A 15726-nucleotide genomic window follows, 5' to 3' on the forward strand; every position below is an offset into this window, starting at 1 on the left:
TACATATATACAATGGAATATAACTCAGCCATAAAAAAGAATGAAATAATGCCATTTGCAACAACATGGACGGGGACCTAGAGACTGTCATACTGAGTGAAGTAAGTCAGACAGAGAAAGGCAAGTATCATATGATATCACTTAGATGTGGAATCTAAAAAAATGGTACAAATGAACTTATTTACAAAACCGAAATAGAGTCACAAATGTAGAAAACAAACTTATGGTTACCAAGGAGGTAAGGCGGTGGGGGAGGGATAAATTGGGATTGACATATGCACACTACCATATATAAAATAGATAACTAATAAGAACCTACTGTATAGCACAGGGAACTGTACTCAATACTCTGTAATGACCTATATGGGAAAAGAGTCTAAAAAAGAGTGGATATATGTATATGTATAACTGATTCACTTTGCTGTACAACAAAAACTAACACAACATTGTAAATCAACTATACTCCAAATAAAAATTAATTTTAAAAATACCCAAAAAAATACAGTTATTTGTGTCCCTGTATCTCCAGTGGTCATGGCAGATTGCACTGCAAGTTGCATCATTTGCCAGAATAAACGTCTCTCCCTTCCAAGGGATAAATTATATTGGGGAGCAGAGACATGTAAACCATAAGGATTTAGGACCATTCCTAGAATGGATGACATATGTACAAAGGATGAGGGAGAACTAGGAGAAGACACTCCAGGTCTACCTGGGAAAGTCAGGAAAGGCTTCATGGATGAGGTGGCTCTAGATGTGTTTTAAAGGATGAGTAGGAGTTTACACGGCAGACAAACAGGATGAGCACATGATAAGCCCAGGGAACCACACAGGCCATAAAATTAAAGTCTGCAAGATCCTAGGTTATTCTGGACACTACAGAAGTTCTGTGCTCTCTAGAAGCAAGAAAGTTCAGGAGAAGAAAATCCGGAGAGTTGATCTCTCTTGCTCCCTCTCTCTGAGAATCCCTCTCTCAATATCTCTCTCTCTCTTTTTCTCTCTCTCAGTCTGTCCTTCCCTCCTTCCCTCCCTCCTCCTCTCTCTTCTCTTGTTCTCTCATTCAGCTCCTATAGAGTCTTAGCCCATCATCCCAAATGTTAAGACGGAAAACATGAGAAAATTGCAAAAGCCTTCACAAATCTGCATCTACTTGAAAAATAGCTCATCTTGTAAACATTTCCCACATACAACTTTGGCAGGTTTGATACAAGTTAAACAATATACTACTCTCAACAGATTCACTTAGCTGTGTGATTAACAGATGAACACACCCATATTCCCCTTGATTACAGATTTGAAGTTTTCTATTCTAATCTGAAAGCAATGAGTCACACAATATTACAATCCACTTTGCGGGGAAGATATCACAAAATTATCACCTACTGATAGATACTGAATATATGCCACAGAGAAGTGAAATAAGCCAGGAGATGGTGGACATGGGTTTCAAACTCAGGCAGTCTAACCCAAGAGCTTATCTTCCTTAATAGGATGTTTAACTACCTCCCAAAGGAGGAGGTGGTCACAAAAAAAAATCTATTGTAAAAATAGTTGAAACGGATGCAAATATAATGATGGACAAAATTGTGGTGGTCTGTGAGTTGACGAATATTTTTAAGGATATACTACATAAAAGATTATAGAACCTAACTTAATCTGAGAAATAATGTGGGAGTTCAGATACAAACAGGTCAGGATTTCCTTAAAGTATAGAATATAAACCTGTTTTACAAAAGAATCCAAATTTCTATAGACCACTCTCATCAGAATATCTTTTAGAGTGGACGCATACCTCAAAGAAAACTCTACACATTTTAAAAAGCTTCCTCCTTTCAAATTACCATTTTCAAGTATTAGTTACATGGTTATTGTATTTACATAATGATTCAATCATGTCCATGTTATTGAGAGCAGAAGTAAAATCAAAGTGGCCCATCTTGAGATCCAGAACAGTGGAACCACCGTTGTACGTATAGACATGTATTAATTAAGAATGAGCCTCCTAAGAATAACTTACTTGGGGATGTAGAAATTTATGTTGATCCCATTGAAAAGGCAATATTCTAATCTCTGAAAGTTCTGTATTTCTGCCAAAGTAACACTAATCCAAAAGAAGTACTCCAAAGTGACAAAAAGACTATGTATAATATACAAATAAAGATATGCTTGGGCATCTATGTGTTTGTGGGGGGGCGTGTGTGTGTGCACACGCATGCACACGCATGTAGAGTCAAACACTCTTAGCAATTAACAAGTGACTTAGTTGGTGCAGCCACTGTGGGAAACAGTATGGAGGCTCCTCAGAAAACTAAAAATAGAATTACCATACGATCCAGCAATCCCACTCTTGGGCATATATCTGGACAAACCATAATTCAAAAAGATACATGCACCCCTATGTTCATAGCAGCACTATTCACAATAGCCAAGACATGGAAAAAACCTAAATGTCCACTGACAGAGGAATGGATAAAGAAGATGCGGTACATGTATGCCATGGAAAACTACTCAGCCATAAAAAAGAAAGAAATAATGCCATTTGCAGCAGCATGGATGGGCCTAGAGATTATCATAACAAGTGAAGTAAAGTCAAAAAAAGAAAGACAACTACTATATGATATCACTTATATGTGGAACCTAAAATATGACACAAATGAACCTATCTATGAAACAAACAAAATCATGGACACAGAGAACAGACTGGTGGTTGCCAAGGGGGAGGGGGTTGGGGGGAGGGAGGGAGCGGGAGGTTGGAGTTAGCAGATGTGAGCTTTTATATTTATCATAGAATGGATAAACAACACGGTCCTACTGTATAGCACAGGGGACTATATTCAATACCCTATGATAAACCATAATGGAAAAAGAATACTAAAAAACAAGAATGTATATTATGTATAACTGAATCACTTTGCTGTACAGCAATAATTAACACAACACTGTAAATAAAAAAATGACCTTCAAAAATGTGACTCTGAACTCTGAAAACTCAAATGCTGATTGGCTGAAAAGGAGGTAATGACTTAACAATATATCAGAAATGACCTGAATTAAATTATAGACATGCTTGAAACACAGGTCAGTGAATTTGAAGGTGAAATTGGGTTGCAAAAAAAGCAATCTATGGGAACTATTGATAAACGAGTAAGGGATTCTTTTTTTGTCACTGAAATGAAATAAATAGGCTCCAGTTAATGGTTCCAACTGTTTAAAAAAGAAACACTTCTAACGTTTGTAGAACTTAAGTGTTAAAATTATCTGCTCAATCTCCTAAAACACCTCCAAAATGTATTTTGCACTATGAAATTGGATGATTACAGTGTAGGTTAGTAATGACATTACAGAAAAATCCCAGGGCCAGCCAATGTCTTTCTTGCTATATGAAAATAAATCATTTTTCTTCCTGAGCTAACAGATAAGTGTTAACAACTATCCTACATGGCAAGTTTAGATGGAAAATATTGCTTTTGTTTAGTAAAGAAGAGGAGGAAAAGGAATTCCTTCATCAAGTAAGACAGCATTAAGTTTGCAAAAGGGAATTTTAGATGAACCCCCAAAATGTACAGATTCACACTGAAAGTAGCAATATGAGAGTCTACTAGGGCAAGATGTCCAAAACTTGCAAGTGAATTTCTGGGTAAGGCCTAAAGGAAGTCAGGAAATGAGTGAAGACTACAAAACCAAGAGGAAAACATTACCAACTACTTCTACTGTCTAGTTGATCAATGTTTACAGGTGTTTGAGTTTTAAGAGGAAATTGGCTAGGTAAACTGCAAACAAATAGTTACTTTTTTACATAAGTTCAACAGAGAGTGGTATAGACAGTGTGGCCTTGGTCAGTACTGATTTTGCAAGAGAGTAAGAATGTTTACTGGCCAGTTTGGTTGTTACTGATTTGGTTTTGGTACAGTGTTGATAGCACGTCAGTGGTTCCCAGCCTGGAACAGTACCACCTCTCCATGGGATCTTTTGGAAATGTGTATAGACATTTTTGGCTAGCTGAAGGTAGAAACTAGCATTTGTAAGATAGGGAAGGGGACAAGGATGCTATATATTCTATATGCAGAATGGTCTTACATAAGGAAGGACTATGCCACCCAAAATGCTGTTAAGTGACCCCATGAAAATATACTGGGATATTTCCCTACCCACCAAATCCCCTCCCTTCAAAATGCATTCTGGGGTGTCTAAAGCAATCCCTAGACTGGCAACCTTGCAAAGAGACCCCAGAACTGGATGCACAGTTTTCAAGGAGCTGTTCCCAAGTGGTTAGCAGCCAATCAAACTAGGTGACAATCAAGAGAAGGTCAGGCATACTTTGATGTGTAAAATAAGGGTTGTGAACATGCAAGATTTAAGCAATTCAGCCCCTGAATCTTGTTTTTCTAATGAAGGAGGGAAGACAGTCAAACCGAAGCAACTGATTTGAAAAGTATAATTTTAGAGCTTAATGTACTATATCAACCAATAGCTATCCTTGAGCCTCAGGTAAGGGCTCAAGAAATGATATTCCAAGTAGGAAATAGAGAAAAGAGCATAGGAGAGAGAAAAAATAAACTTAATGGAATGCATAATTTTTCTAGGTTCTTCTCACTGTAGTAATGATAGCCCTTTAAGTTCTCTGAGAATCATCTTACTTGTCAGTGTTTGCAAGGATGTGGCTTGCCTCGTGTATAATCACCTCCAAGGAAGACGAAACTTGCCAGGTTGTTTGGTCCAGGTATACAAAATACCCCATGTGAAAGTTCTAGTTTTAAATAACTGTAAGTGTTCGCATACTGTAGAGAGTACTTGGAGACAACATTTTGTGAAAAGGTGCTCATGCTTTGAAACCAGCATCAGTTGATACCATCAGGCTACACACCTTATATGAAGGCTAAGACTGAAAGGGAAGGATGAATAAAATGCAAACCATAAAATGTCCCCCCTAAACGTTCAGAAAACGGAAGTGCCTACACTCAATAAAAATGATTATAATGTGTGCAGAATTGCATTGCTTTCCATCTGACCAGTCTCAAAAAGATCATGAACAATCATTATGTGTAATCAACGGCCTATTTATCTGCAACACATGAACAAGCCCATTTCAAATAAGCCTTGCTCCATGGTCTTGACTCTGACGTTTCATCTGCACTAGTGAGACTCCTCTGAGCAGACGTCTGCTCTGAGTTTGTTCATTCTGATGAGGTGACCTATGGAAAGACTCATGTCCTCTCCAATTGTTTTTAAGTCCATTAATTCAAAATGCAGAGAGGTTATATAATTAATGTGTGTGTTTTGGTGACTCATGGTCTTGAGAGAGCTAGAAAAATGTGGTCATTTAAGTCTTTCCCCTGACTTGGGGTTGGAAAGTAGTTGGTCTAAACCAACCCGTGGAGACCGGAATAATTTCCCAGAAAGAAAATTTCTCACCCTCTCTCAATACCCTGCTCCAGGATCTGAACTTAGTGATTCACATGCGTACTACTCTGTTTTTCTTCAAAGGCTCCTAAGTGAACAAAAATTGGATTTCTACCAAAAACGTCCCAGACACTTCACTTATTAATAATTATTCTTGCTCTTCTTTTTGACAAAAACAAATGAATCTTCACTTCTCTTTTTTGCAGGTCATCAAATACAGTATCTTAATATCTTGGCCAGTAAAACTGACAATGGTGTATTCTGTCAAACACTTTCAAAATTTAAGTAGGGTATCTTCATAAATGTCCCAGAGAGAGAAGCACAGAAAATTCTGTTTACAATTTTCAATTACTGTTAAATAAAACCCCAATCTTAAAAATGGAAGCCCTTTAAGGAAAAAGACAACATGACTTCAGTCTTGGGAGAATTTATATTGTGACATGCCTGTAACTTCATAAACAGTCTCTTTCCAAATCTCAACAAATACTAACTTTAAAGGAACTCAAAAATCCAAGAATTGATTAGAAGCACAAATATAAAAATACTGGGGACTATTTCAGCTTTATAATTTAGTAATTAATCAGTGAAGATCTTGAGTTAGATTTTATAACTAAATGACTCTCTACTGCCACCTACAGGTAGTACCCAACTCTTATAATCCACTCTTAAAGGACTGCAATGAGACTTTTGCACACCTAGACTAGCTTCCAAAGAGAACCTCTCATAGTTGTGTGAATTAGACAGCCATCCAGTCTACTGTTGAAGTTCCACAGTTCCCAGCAGGGATCCATGCTATGTCCAAATTTCCAGACCTTTCCAGGAAGAACCGACTAGAATCACAGGAAAATAAAAGTGAAAGTGTCCTTAAACACCAGTTCATGCCCCTTCTCAGGCTGAGCCAGGGTCTACATCAGGTTCCCTAACATCTGCCTGCCATGCTCTCTGCAGTCCCTTTAACTTTATTCCCTCACAAATGATATTTCCTGACTCGTGCTGTTAGAATGGTTGTAAAGGTCATGGCTACCTGTTGAGGTCCTGCTGAAACTACTAAAAAAAAAGTATAAATTTCAAAAATCATATTTTCAAAGACATCAAAAAGCTGTGGCAGCAATGAAGTCTAGATGAACTAAAATTACAGAGCCAGAAGAACACTTTCTAGGTAAGAAGACGGTAAATGAGGGTAAGATATTTTGTGTGTATGTATTCAGTAAGCAAATGAGACAGATAATCAAGAGGAAAAAAACGACAGAAGCAGATTCACAAATGATCCAGGTATTAGAGTTAGCATATAAGAACTTTAAAAAATGTACGTGATAAAAATAATCATTCAAGATGAACTATACAATGCCATGGATGCTTACTGAAATCTCTAAGGTAACCACAAAAAAACACAACTATGCATAGAAAGATTGGATGAGAAAAAATAGAATAATAAAATTCTTGTTTAATCCACAAGAAGGCAGGAAAAACAGAGCAACAAATAGAAAGTAAAAAGCAAGATGGTAGATGTGAACTCATTTATGTCATTAACTGTATTACATATTACATATTTATTACATAAACAGACGAATAATCAAAAGACAAATTGTGAGAATATATAAAAAATAGCAATAGCTAACTATATGCTGGTGTGTTAGGCAGATAACAGCTCCTGCAAAGATGTCCATGTTCTCTGTTACCTTACATGGCAAAAGGGACTTGGCAAATATGATTAAGTTAAGGATCTTAAAATAGGAAGATTATCCTGGATTGTCCAGGTGGCCCAGTGTAATCACAACTGTCTTTATAAGTGAAAAGGGGATTCAGGAGAGTCAGCATCAGAGTGATGCAATGTAAGAAATGCAATTGCTGGCCTTAAATATGGAAAGGGGCCACGAGCCAAGGAATGTGGGCAGCCTCTAGAAGCTGGAAAAGGCAGGGAAATGGATTTTCCCCTAGAGATTCCAGCAGGAACGCAGGCCTACTGACACCTTGATTTTAGCCCAGTGAGACCCATTTTGGATTTGCAACTACCAAAACTGTAAAAAAGTTAATTTGTGCTAGTTAGGTCAACACGTATATGGTAACTTGTTACAGCAGCAATAGGAAACTAATATAATTGGTTATAAGAGAAACATCTCAAATATAAGGATATAGATAAGTCAAAAGTAAAGAATGGAAAAAGATACATCAAGCAAATACTAACCAAAGAAGTCAGGTGTGCCTCTATGAATACCAGACAAAGCAGACTCTTTACAATAAGATTTACTACACATAAATGGGGATATTTCATAAATATCAAATTGTCAGTAAAACTGGAAGACATGGCAATCCTAAATTTTTAAACTCGAGGGGAAAAAAATGGAACTAGACAAATCCGCTATCATCATTGGAGATTTTAACAGCCTTCCCTCAAGAACTGAAAGAACAGCAGACAAAAAATTGGTAAGGGTGTAAAAGATATGAACAATACAATTAACTAAACTGATCTAATGAAAGGTATACAGAGAAATGCCCATCAGCTGCAGAATACACATTCTTTTCAAATGCACAGAGAACACTTCCAAAGTAGATCATACACTGGGTCATAAAGCAAAACTTGACAAATCCCAAGGGACTGAATCATATAGACAATGTGCTCTGATTCCCAAGAGAATTAATTTAGAAATAAAAAGAAGATAACTAGAACAATCCACCTTGAAAACTGAGTAAAACACTTCTAAATAGGAAAAAATAGAAATTATAAAATATTTTAAGTGAATGAAAATGAAAATGTAATTTATAAAAACGTACGCAATGCAGCTAAAGCAGTGCTTGTAAGGAAATTTTAGCTACATGCATACATTAGAAAAGTATAAAGGTAGAAAATCAATTATCTAAGCTTCTGTCTCAAGAAAAAGAACAAAAAATTAAAATTGAACAAAGTACAAGGAAATATAAAGATAAGACATAAACTAATGAGACAGAAAGCAGATATATAGAATTCAATATAGTCCAAAAGTTGCTTCCCATAAAAGATTTGAAAATTGATATACACTTAGCAAGACAGAACAAGGAAAAAAGAAAAAATACAAAGTTCACTTATCAGGAATTAATGAGGGGCATCACTACAGACAAAAAGATAATGAGAGAATATTATGAACAAATTTATGGCAATAAATCTGTCAACCTAGAAGAAAGGGACAAATTCACTGGGAAATACAAATTACTAAAATGTATGGAAACATAAATGAATATCTGAATTCATAATTAAAAACCTTTCCACAAAAGCTCGGACGGCTTTACTGAGGAATGCCTTCAAACATCTAAGAAAGAAACAATACCAAATTTAAACATACTCCTTTATGGAAAAAATAAAGTGGAAATACTTTCCAATCTACTTTATGTGACTAGGATAATCCTGATATTGAAACTCAAGAAGAATATTACAAGAAAAGAAATTAGAGACTGTCATCCCTCATGAACATGGATACAAATATTCTGAACAAAATTTTAGCAAATTAAATGCGGCAATATATAAAATGAAGATACAACATAATCAAGCAGGTTTATTCCACAAGTGCAAGATTGGTTTAATATTTAAAAGTCAATCAATGGAACATGAATAATAAAAGACAAAATTCCTGAACAGTACTATATCAAAAATAAATAATTTCCTCTTCAAAAGACATGGTTAAGGAAAGGAAAAGATAAACTACAGGCTGGGAAAAATTTTGTGATATATATATATATATATATATATATATATATATATATATACACACACACACACACACACACACACACACATATATGAATGAAAGGGCTCCTATCCAGGATATACAAAGAGCCCTTATAAGTCAATAACAAAGATACAAACAACTCTACTTGTTGATGGGCCAAAGATTTGAACAAATACTTCACAGAGATGATATACAAATGGAAAATAAGCAGATAAAATGATGCTCAACATCATTAGTCATCAAGGAAATGTAAAGAAAAGCCAAATGAGATACCATCACAAACCCACAAGAATGGCTAGAGTCAAAATGAGGAACATTACCAAGTGTTGGCAAGGATGTAGAGAAAATGGAAATCCCATACATTACTGATAAGAATGTAAGATGGCACTGCTGCTTTGGTAAAGTATTTAGCAGTTTCTTAAAAGTTAAACACAGGCTACCAAACAGCACAAGAATTCCACTCATACATTATTAACTAAAATAAATGAACACATATGCTCATACAAAAACACTTGTACCCAAGTGTTCGTAAGAGCAGAATTCATAATAGCCAAAAACTGAAAAGAACCCAACAGCTTTCACATGATGAAAGAATAATCACAATGTGATATGTCAATATAATGGAATACCACTCAGCAATAAAAAGTCATTAAATACTGAGACATGCAACAACATGAAAGAATTTCAAAAACATTCTGGTGAGAGAAAGAAGCTTAACACAAAAGATATGTTTGTGTGATTCCACTTATATAAAATTTCAAGGATAGGCAGTGTAACTATAGAGACAGAAGAAAGATCAGTGGTTGCTTGGGTGTGGAATGGGGATTTATTGAAAATAAACACAGAGGAAATTCTTAAAAAGGACATTATTTTTAGGAAATTTTGGGTTCAAAGCAAATCTTAAAGGAAATACAGAGATTTCCCATATAGCCCCCCCATCCTCCCCCCCACGCACAGCCTCCCCCGCTAGCAGCAACCCCACCCCACAAAGATACGTTTGTTCCAATGGGTGAGCCTGCGTTGACAAGTCATGATCACCCCAAGTCCATAGTTTGCACTAGCGTTCGCTCTTGGTGTTGTATAGTCTATGGGCTTTTGACAAATGTATGATGACATGATCCACCGTGATAGTACCATACACAATAGTTTCACTGCCTTAAAAATCCTCTGTGCTCCATCTATTCATCCCTCTGCCCCCCCTAACTCCTGGCAACCACTTATCTTTTCATCATCTCCACAGTTTTGCCTTTTCCAGAATGTCACAGAGTTGGAATCATACAGCCTTCATAGCTTGGCTTCTCTCACTCAATAATAGGCATTTAAAGTTCCTCACAGAAGAATTTTTGAGGGACGATGGAAGTGTTCTAACCCTAGACTGTTGACACAGAAGGATGCTCAGCACCACCAGCCATCAAGAAAATACAAACCCAAAATATGAGATACTACTTCACACCCACTAGGATCAAAAAGACAGACAATAACAAAGGATGGTGAGGAGGCGGAAAAATTAAAACCTTGTATACTCTGGTGGGAATGCAAAATGGTGCTCTGAAAAACAGTCTGGTCATTCAAAAGGTTGTACAATACAGTTATCCTATGATCCAGCAATTCCACGCCTAGGAATACCCAAGAGAAACTAAAACAGACTCACACAAAGACTTGTACATGCATGTTCATAGCACTACTCATAACAGCTAAAAAGCAGAAACACTTAAAGGGCTATTAGCTGATGAATAAAATGTGGTATATCCATGCAATGGAATATTATGGGACAACAGAAAGAAATGAATACTGATAAATACTGATGAACATGGGTGAACCTTGAAAACATTATGCTAAGTGACAGAAATCCATCACAAAAGATCACATACTGTATGATTCTATTTGTATGAAATTTCCAGAATAGAAAAATTTATAGCGAAAAGAACATAGATTAGAACAGCCAGGGGCTGGAACGGGCAGGCAGGGGGAGGGAGGGGAGGAGTTAAAGAAACCGAGGAGTGACTGTTAATGGAAATGGGGTTTCTTTGGGGGTGATGAAAATGTTCTAACATTTATGGTGGTGATGATTACACAGTTCTGTTAATGTTCTAAAAACCACTGAATTGTACTCTTTAAATGGGTGAATTGTATGGTATGTTAATTGCACTTCAATAAAATTGTTATTTTTTAAAAAAAAACTAAGCCTGCTGTTTTGATGCAGTTATGAAAACAAATGGCTTATGGAGATGGTTACATAACTATACCTTAACAGCTTTCTTTGTCCAAAAGCAATGTCTATTGGCACAAAGAGATGCAGGTTTTTTGGGGGGAGATGGGTGCCTAGGAGTGCTATATCTTGATTCACTAATTTTGTTTCTCTAAGACCCTTAGTTTTTCTCTCTTACTTCTTTCTTTCCCATTACTACAAAGTGTCCAATGGACACCCCCTCATGCCAAGTCACCCCCTTCTCCACTAGATGCAATGCCTCACTGAGACTGTCATGTTTATTCCCATAGACATTTAAGTTATTTCCTTTTAATACCCCAGGGGCCAACACTGATCTACCAAGTCTTAGACCTCCTCTTAAAATCTCCAATCCAGGTGGTACTTTCCTTTTTGCAAGTGAATATTCTCTATGTGATTATCAATCTTCCTGTTTCCCTTCTCCTTTTTTCTCAGTTTCCTCTACTGGACTTGGGCGTTTCTCTAATTTGAGGTCAACTGAAGTTTGTAGTGTCCTGGGTCTCTCAGTTATGCTGTGGTTTTATTTGCTCTCTTTCTTGATCTGTATTCTTTCTTGGGAAGATGTGTGGATAGATCTGGATTTAGAGAGACCCCATTATCCAATGGGAACTTAGAAGCCCTACGTAGCACTTTTACTACTACCGATATGCTACCATAGTGTCGATAGTGTAAATTACAGTCCTGGAAATCTCCAAGGACTTTCATCTTTTTAGAGAGAAAATGTTTTAACCCAGACAACAGGAAACAAGATACAAGGCAATATGTAATTGAAAGCTCTATTAGCTACAGAAATTGTACACGTTATAGAAATTTGAAATAAAAGTGGAGATAACTGTGACAAATTATTGATAAAAGCTTCATAAAGAAGGCAGGATTTTATTTTAACGTTAATGAACAAATAAGATTTGTTATAGAATTGAAGTCTGGATATGATAACAATATCTAGTTTCAATACAAGTAGCCAGATATTATTTTAGTATTTTGAGATATTAAATAGGTTTTATTTTCCTCCACATTTTCTTTATTATCTATTCTTTCCCCCATTCAGTCCATGAGGTTTATTACCTATGGGGAAACATAATTCATAAAAAATGGGGTGGAGGGAGTTGAATTTCAATACACAGGCACACACACACACACACACACACACACACACACACACACACACACACACACACACACACACACACACACACACACACACACACACACACACACACACACACACACACACACACACACACACACACACCAAACTAGGAAAGGTTCCCAGGCACTGGGAGGCTACAGAGAGTTAGACAGGAAGCAACAGTGAGCTTACAATTTGGTAAGGCTTGGGGAACAAAGCCCCTTCCCTTCCCCAGGCCCAGGTAAATCTCTAGATAGGTTTGGGAAATAAAACGGCCTAGGATACCTCTCCAGAAGGCTCCACTCCTTTTGTCACTGAAACTGCAGGTCCCCGTGTTTACATAATGTCACATGCTATAAGAACTAGGAATAAAAAAGCTATATATTCTTCATTCTCTAAACTATCCCCTAGACAAAGCTTTTATAATGTCCATCTTAACTTCGTTTCTGTTCAGATTCAGAAGCTAATTTTGAAAGTAATATGTTTTTGTAATGTTTTACTCATCTTTCCCTATTTCCCCATAATTGAATGAACTACTCTCTCCTCTATAACATTCCCATTATGTCATTTATCAACCTATTCCTTGCTTATTTTTTAAGGTTTCTATCTCCTTTATTAGGTTGTAAACCTCTTGAGGGCAGGGATCTCTTAAGCTTTGCATCAGCAACTTAGCATAGCACACAGAAGGTACTCAGTGAATTGAACAGAAATTATTTATTCAAATTAAAACTAAGTAGTGAGTATCAATTCTTTAGGAATGGGAAATCTGTATTCACCTTCTTTTTTATGTTAAAAAGATTACTTTTTGCTGAGGATTGAAGTGTAGGAGGAAATGGCCTGCAAGCAATTTCAAAAACTCTAAAAACTTTAAAAACCAAATTGTTATCTTTTTAATTATTAAATCTTGGCAATAATATCCCATTAAATAGTGATTTTAAACATCCTTACACCTCTAAGAACCTAATTTTGCACTGAATATGCAAATCTAGAGGTCATTTCATTTAATAAATACATACCTCCTAATCAGCTGCATACTAATGAGTTAATCTGAAGGCTAAATTTCAATTATGAATTAGAGACCCTCATCTCTGTTTCTTGATTGCCTAAATTATCTATATCCAGAAACTTCCAATATGTAGCAAAATGATCTGCTGAAAAGTACATCATTTTGAAGATCAACTTCATTCAGCCAGGTGAGGTGAAAAGTGATGTGCCTCTAATTCTTAATTTTTATGTAACTCTCCTTATACAACACAACCATTTATAACCACCTAGTAGGCAACTGAGCTAACTTAAGGCACACTGCACAAGTCTGGATGCTGAAACGGAGCCATAAAACTTAAGATCCCTGAGGTTTGTAATATAGGCCAACACTTCAGCAGGAGTATTTATCCTGTTCGGAGAAATCAATTTGAATTGAAAAGAGAATGGTTTTCCCTCTCAATTCATAGCTCTCACAGTTTCTTCTGAGCATGTTTTCTCCAAAGGAAAAAAAAAAAGTCAAGTATAAAGGAATTTTTTTTCCTAAGCTGAGTATGACATACATCAGCTGACATTTATACTTCAGTTGAAAATTAATTTGTGTGACTCTAAAAGCAACAGATTGTGTTATTTCACAATGTGACAATGTAATTCAAATAACTATCTCAAATAGCGTATCTGAAAGAAAAATAATTAAAAAGTCCCAGCTCACTTTCAGTGAATTGTTCCAACAGATCACTAGAGCTAACCACAGAATAGAACAATGTTCCAATCAAAGATTCTTTCTCATTCTTGCAATCAATTGAGGTTTGTGGTGTTAGGCGTGACTCTAATATCTCAAGGTGTCTCCCAATGGGCACCTTAACCCCATTCTGGCTTGGCAACTCACTTCATTGAATCACAGAGCTGAAAAGAAAATCCAGATACCTTCAAGTCAACTATGCAAAGCAGTTCACCATCTTTAAAATTCTCATCCATACCCTCCAGACGGTATCAGCACAATCCTGTATTATATTCATGCATCTCATTCTTTGTGGCAGTCAGTTGAGGCTAAGTTATGCTGCAGTAACAAACAAACCAAAATTTTAGTGGCTTCCAACTGCAAACATGGTTCATTTCTCGGATACACTACATATTCATCACAGATCTAAAAGCCAGCTTGGAAGAGCAGCTGCTATCTGGGACATGCCAGTCCCAGGGCAGAGGGAGAAAAGGGCGTTGGAGAGAGTGCACAGTGGTTTCTACAACGTCTGCTTGGAAACAGCACTCATAACTTATTGTCACATTTCATTGGTCAAAGCATACCACCTGGCCAAGCTATGGACAGGAGGCAACTAAACAGGGGACAGCCATATGCTTCTAATAATACAATCAATAGTAAGTTAATAATCCAATCATATAATGTACCATATCTCTTAAAACCACCAATCTTTATATTTCCCAAGGAAAACTTCAGATACTACTCTAACTCTCCGAGGCACTTTGATCTTATCATACAAGGGGACAAACAGACCAGCCAAGTTGGTGCCTTTTCTAAACTTACACTCTAGGCACCTTTTACAAAGCAGCCTGTTCCTAAAAACTAACTCTTGAAACTCTTTAAGAATCCAATTATCTAATCCTCCCAGCTGCCTTAGAAGTAGTCAGTATGCCAGAGCACAGGGTAACCTACTCCTGGCAAACAGAAAAGAATAATTTACATTTGGAGAGCTGAAAAGAGAGGGCTTATGAAGAAATTGTCAGAGTTCATAGAATTATCATACTTAATCAAAAGGATGCTCTACAGATATAAAGGGAAAAGTATTCCAACTTAAGACTTTCTTGAAAGAAAACGCATCCAACTTCAATTTTAGAAGCATCTTAGATTTCATTTTTTAGGTGCCTTAAATTTGTTAAATAACATTAGATTATGGATTTCATCACTTTCTAAACTGTCACCCTCTTCTTACATTGATCCCAGGCATAAACTCAAAATCAACCGTTGTTAAAGTCACCCTATGCTTTCTTCCAAATTTTAGGCGTAATTCTTGATATTTCTAGCAATCCTGTGTGTCTTGGCCACCAAGATAGGTCTCACCCAAAGACTACTAAGATCTGGCCTCCTTCCTAACCTGAACAGGGAAAAGCTGATGTAGCTACACGTTTTTAAGGTCTGCCATACCAATCTCCATCCCTATAGCATACCTAGCCATTTCTTTTGATTTACAATATCTTCGTTCATTATAACTGGTGCTGAAACTATTAGCTGAATGGTTGATGAGGAATTAGACACTTAAATAATGCCAAAA

This window comes from Eschrichtius robustus, chromosome 5, assembly GCF_028021215.1.
Source record: "Eschrichtius robustus isolate mEscRob2 chromosome 5, mEscRob2.pri, whole genome shotgun sequence".
Taxonomy (NCBI): domain Eukaryota; kingdom Metazoa; phylum Chordata; class Mammalia; order Artiodactyla; family Eschrichtiidae; genus Eschrichtius; species Eschrichtius robustus.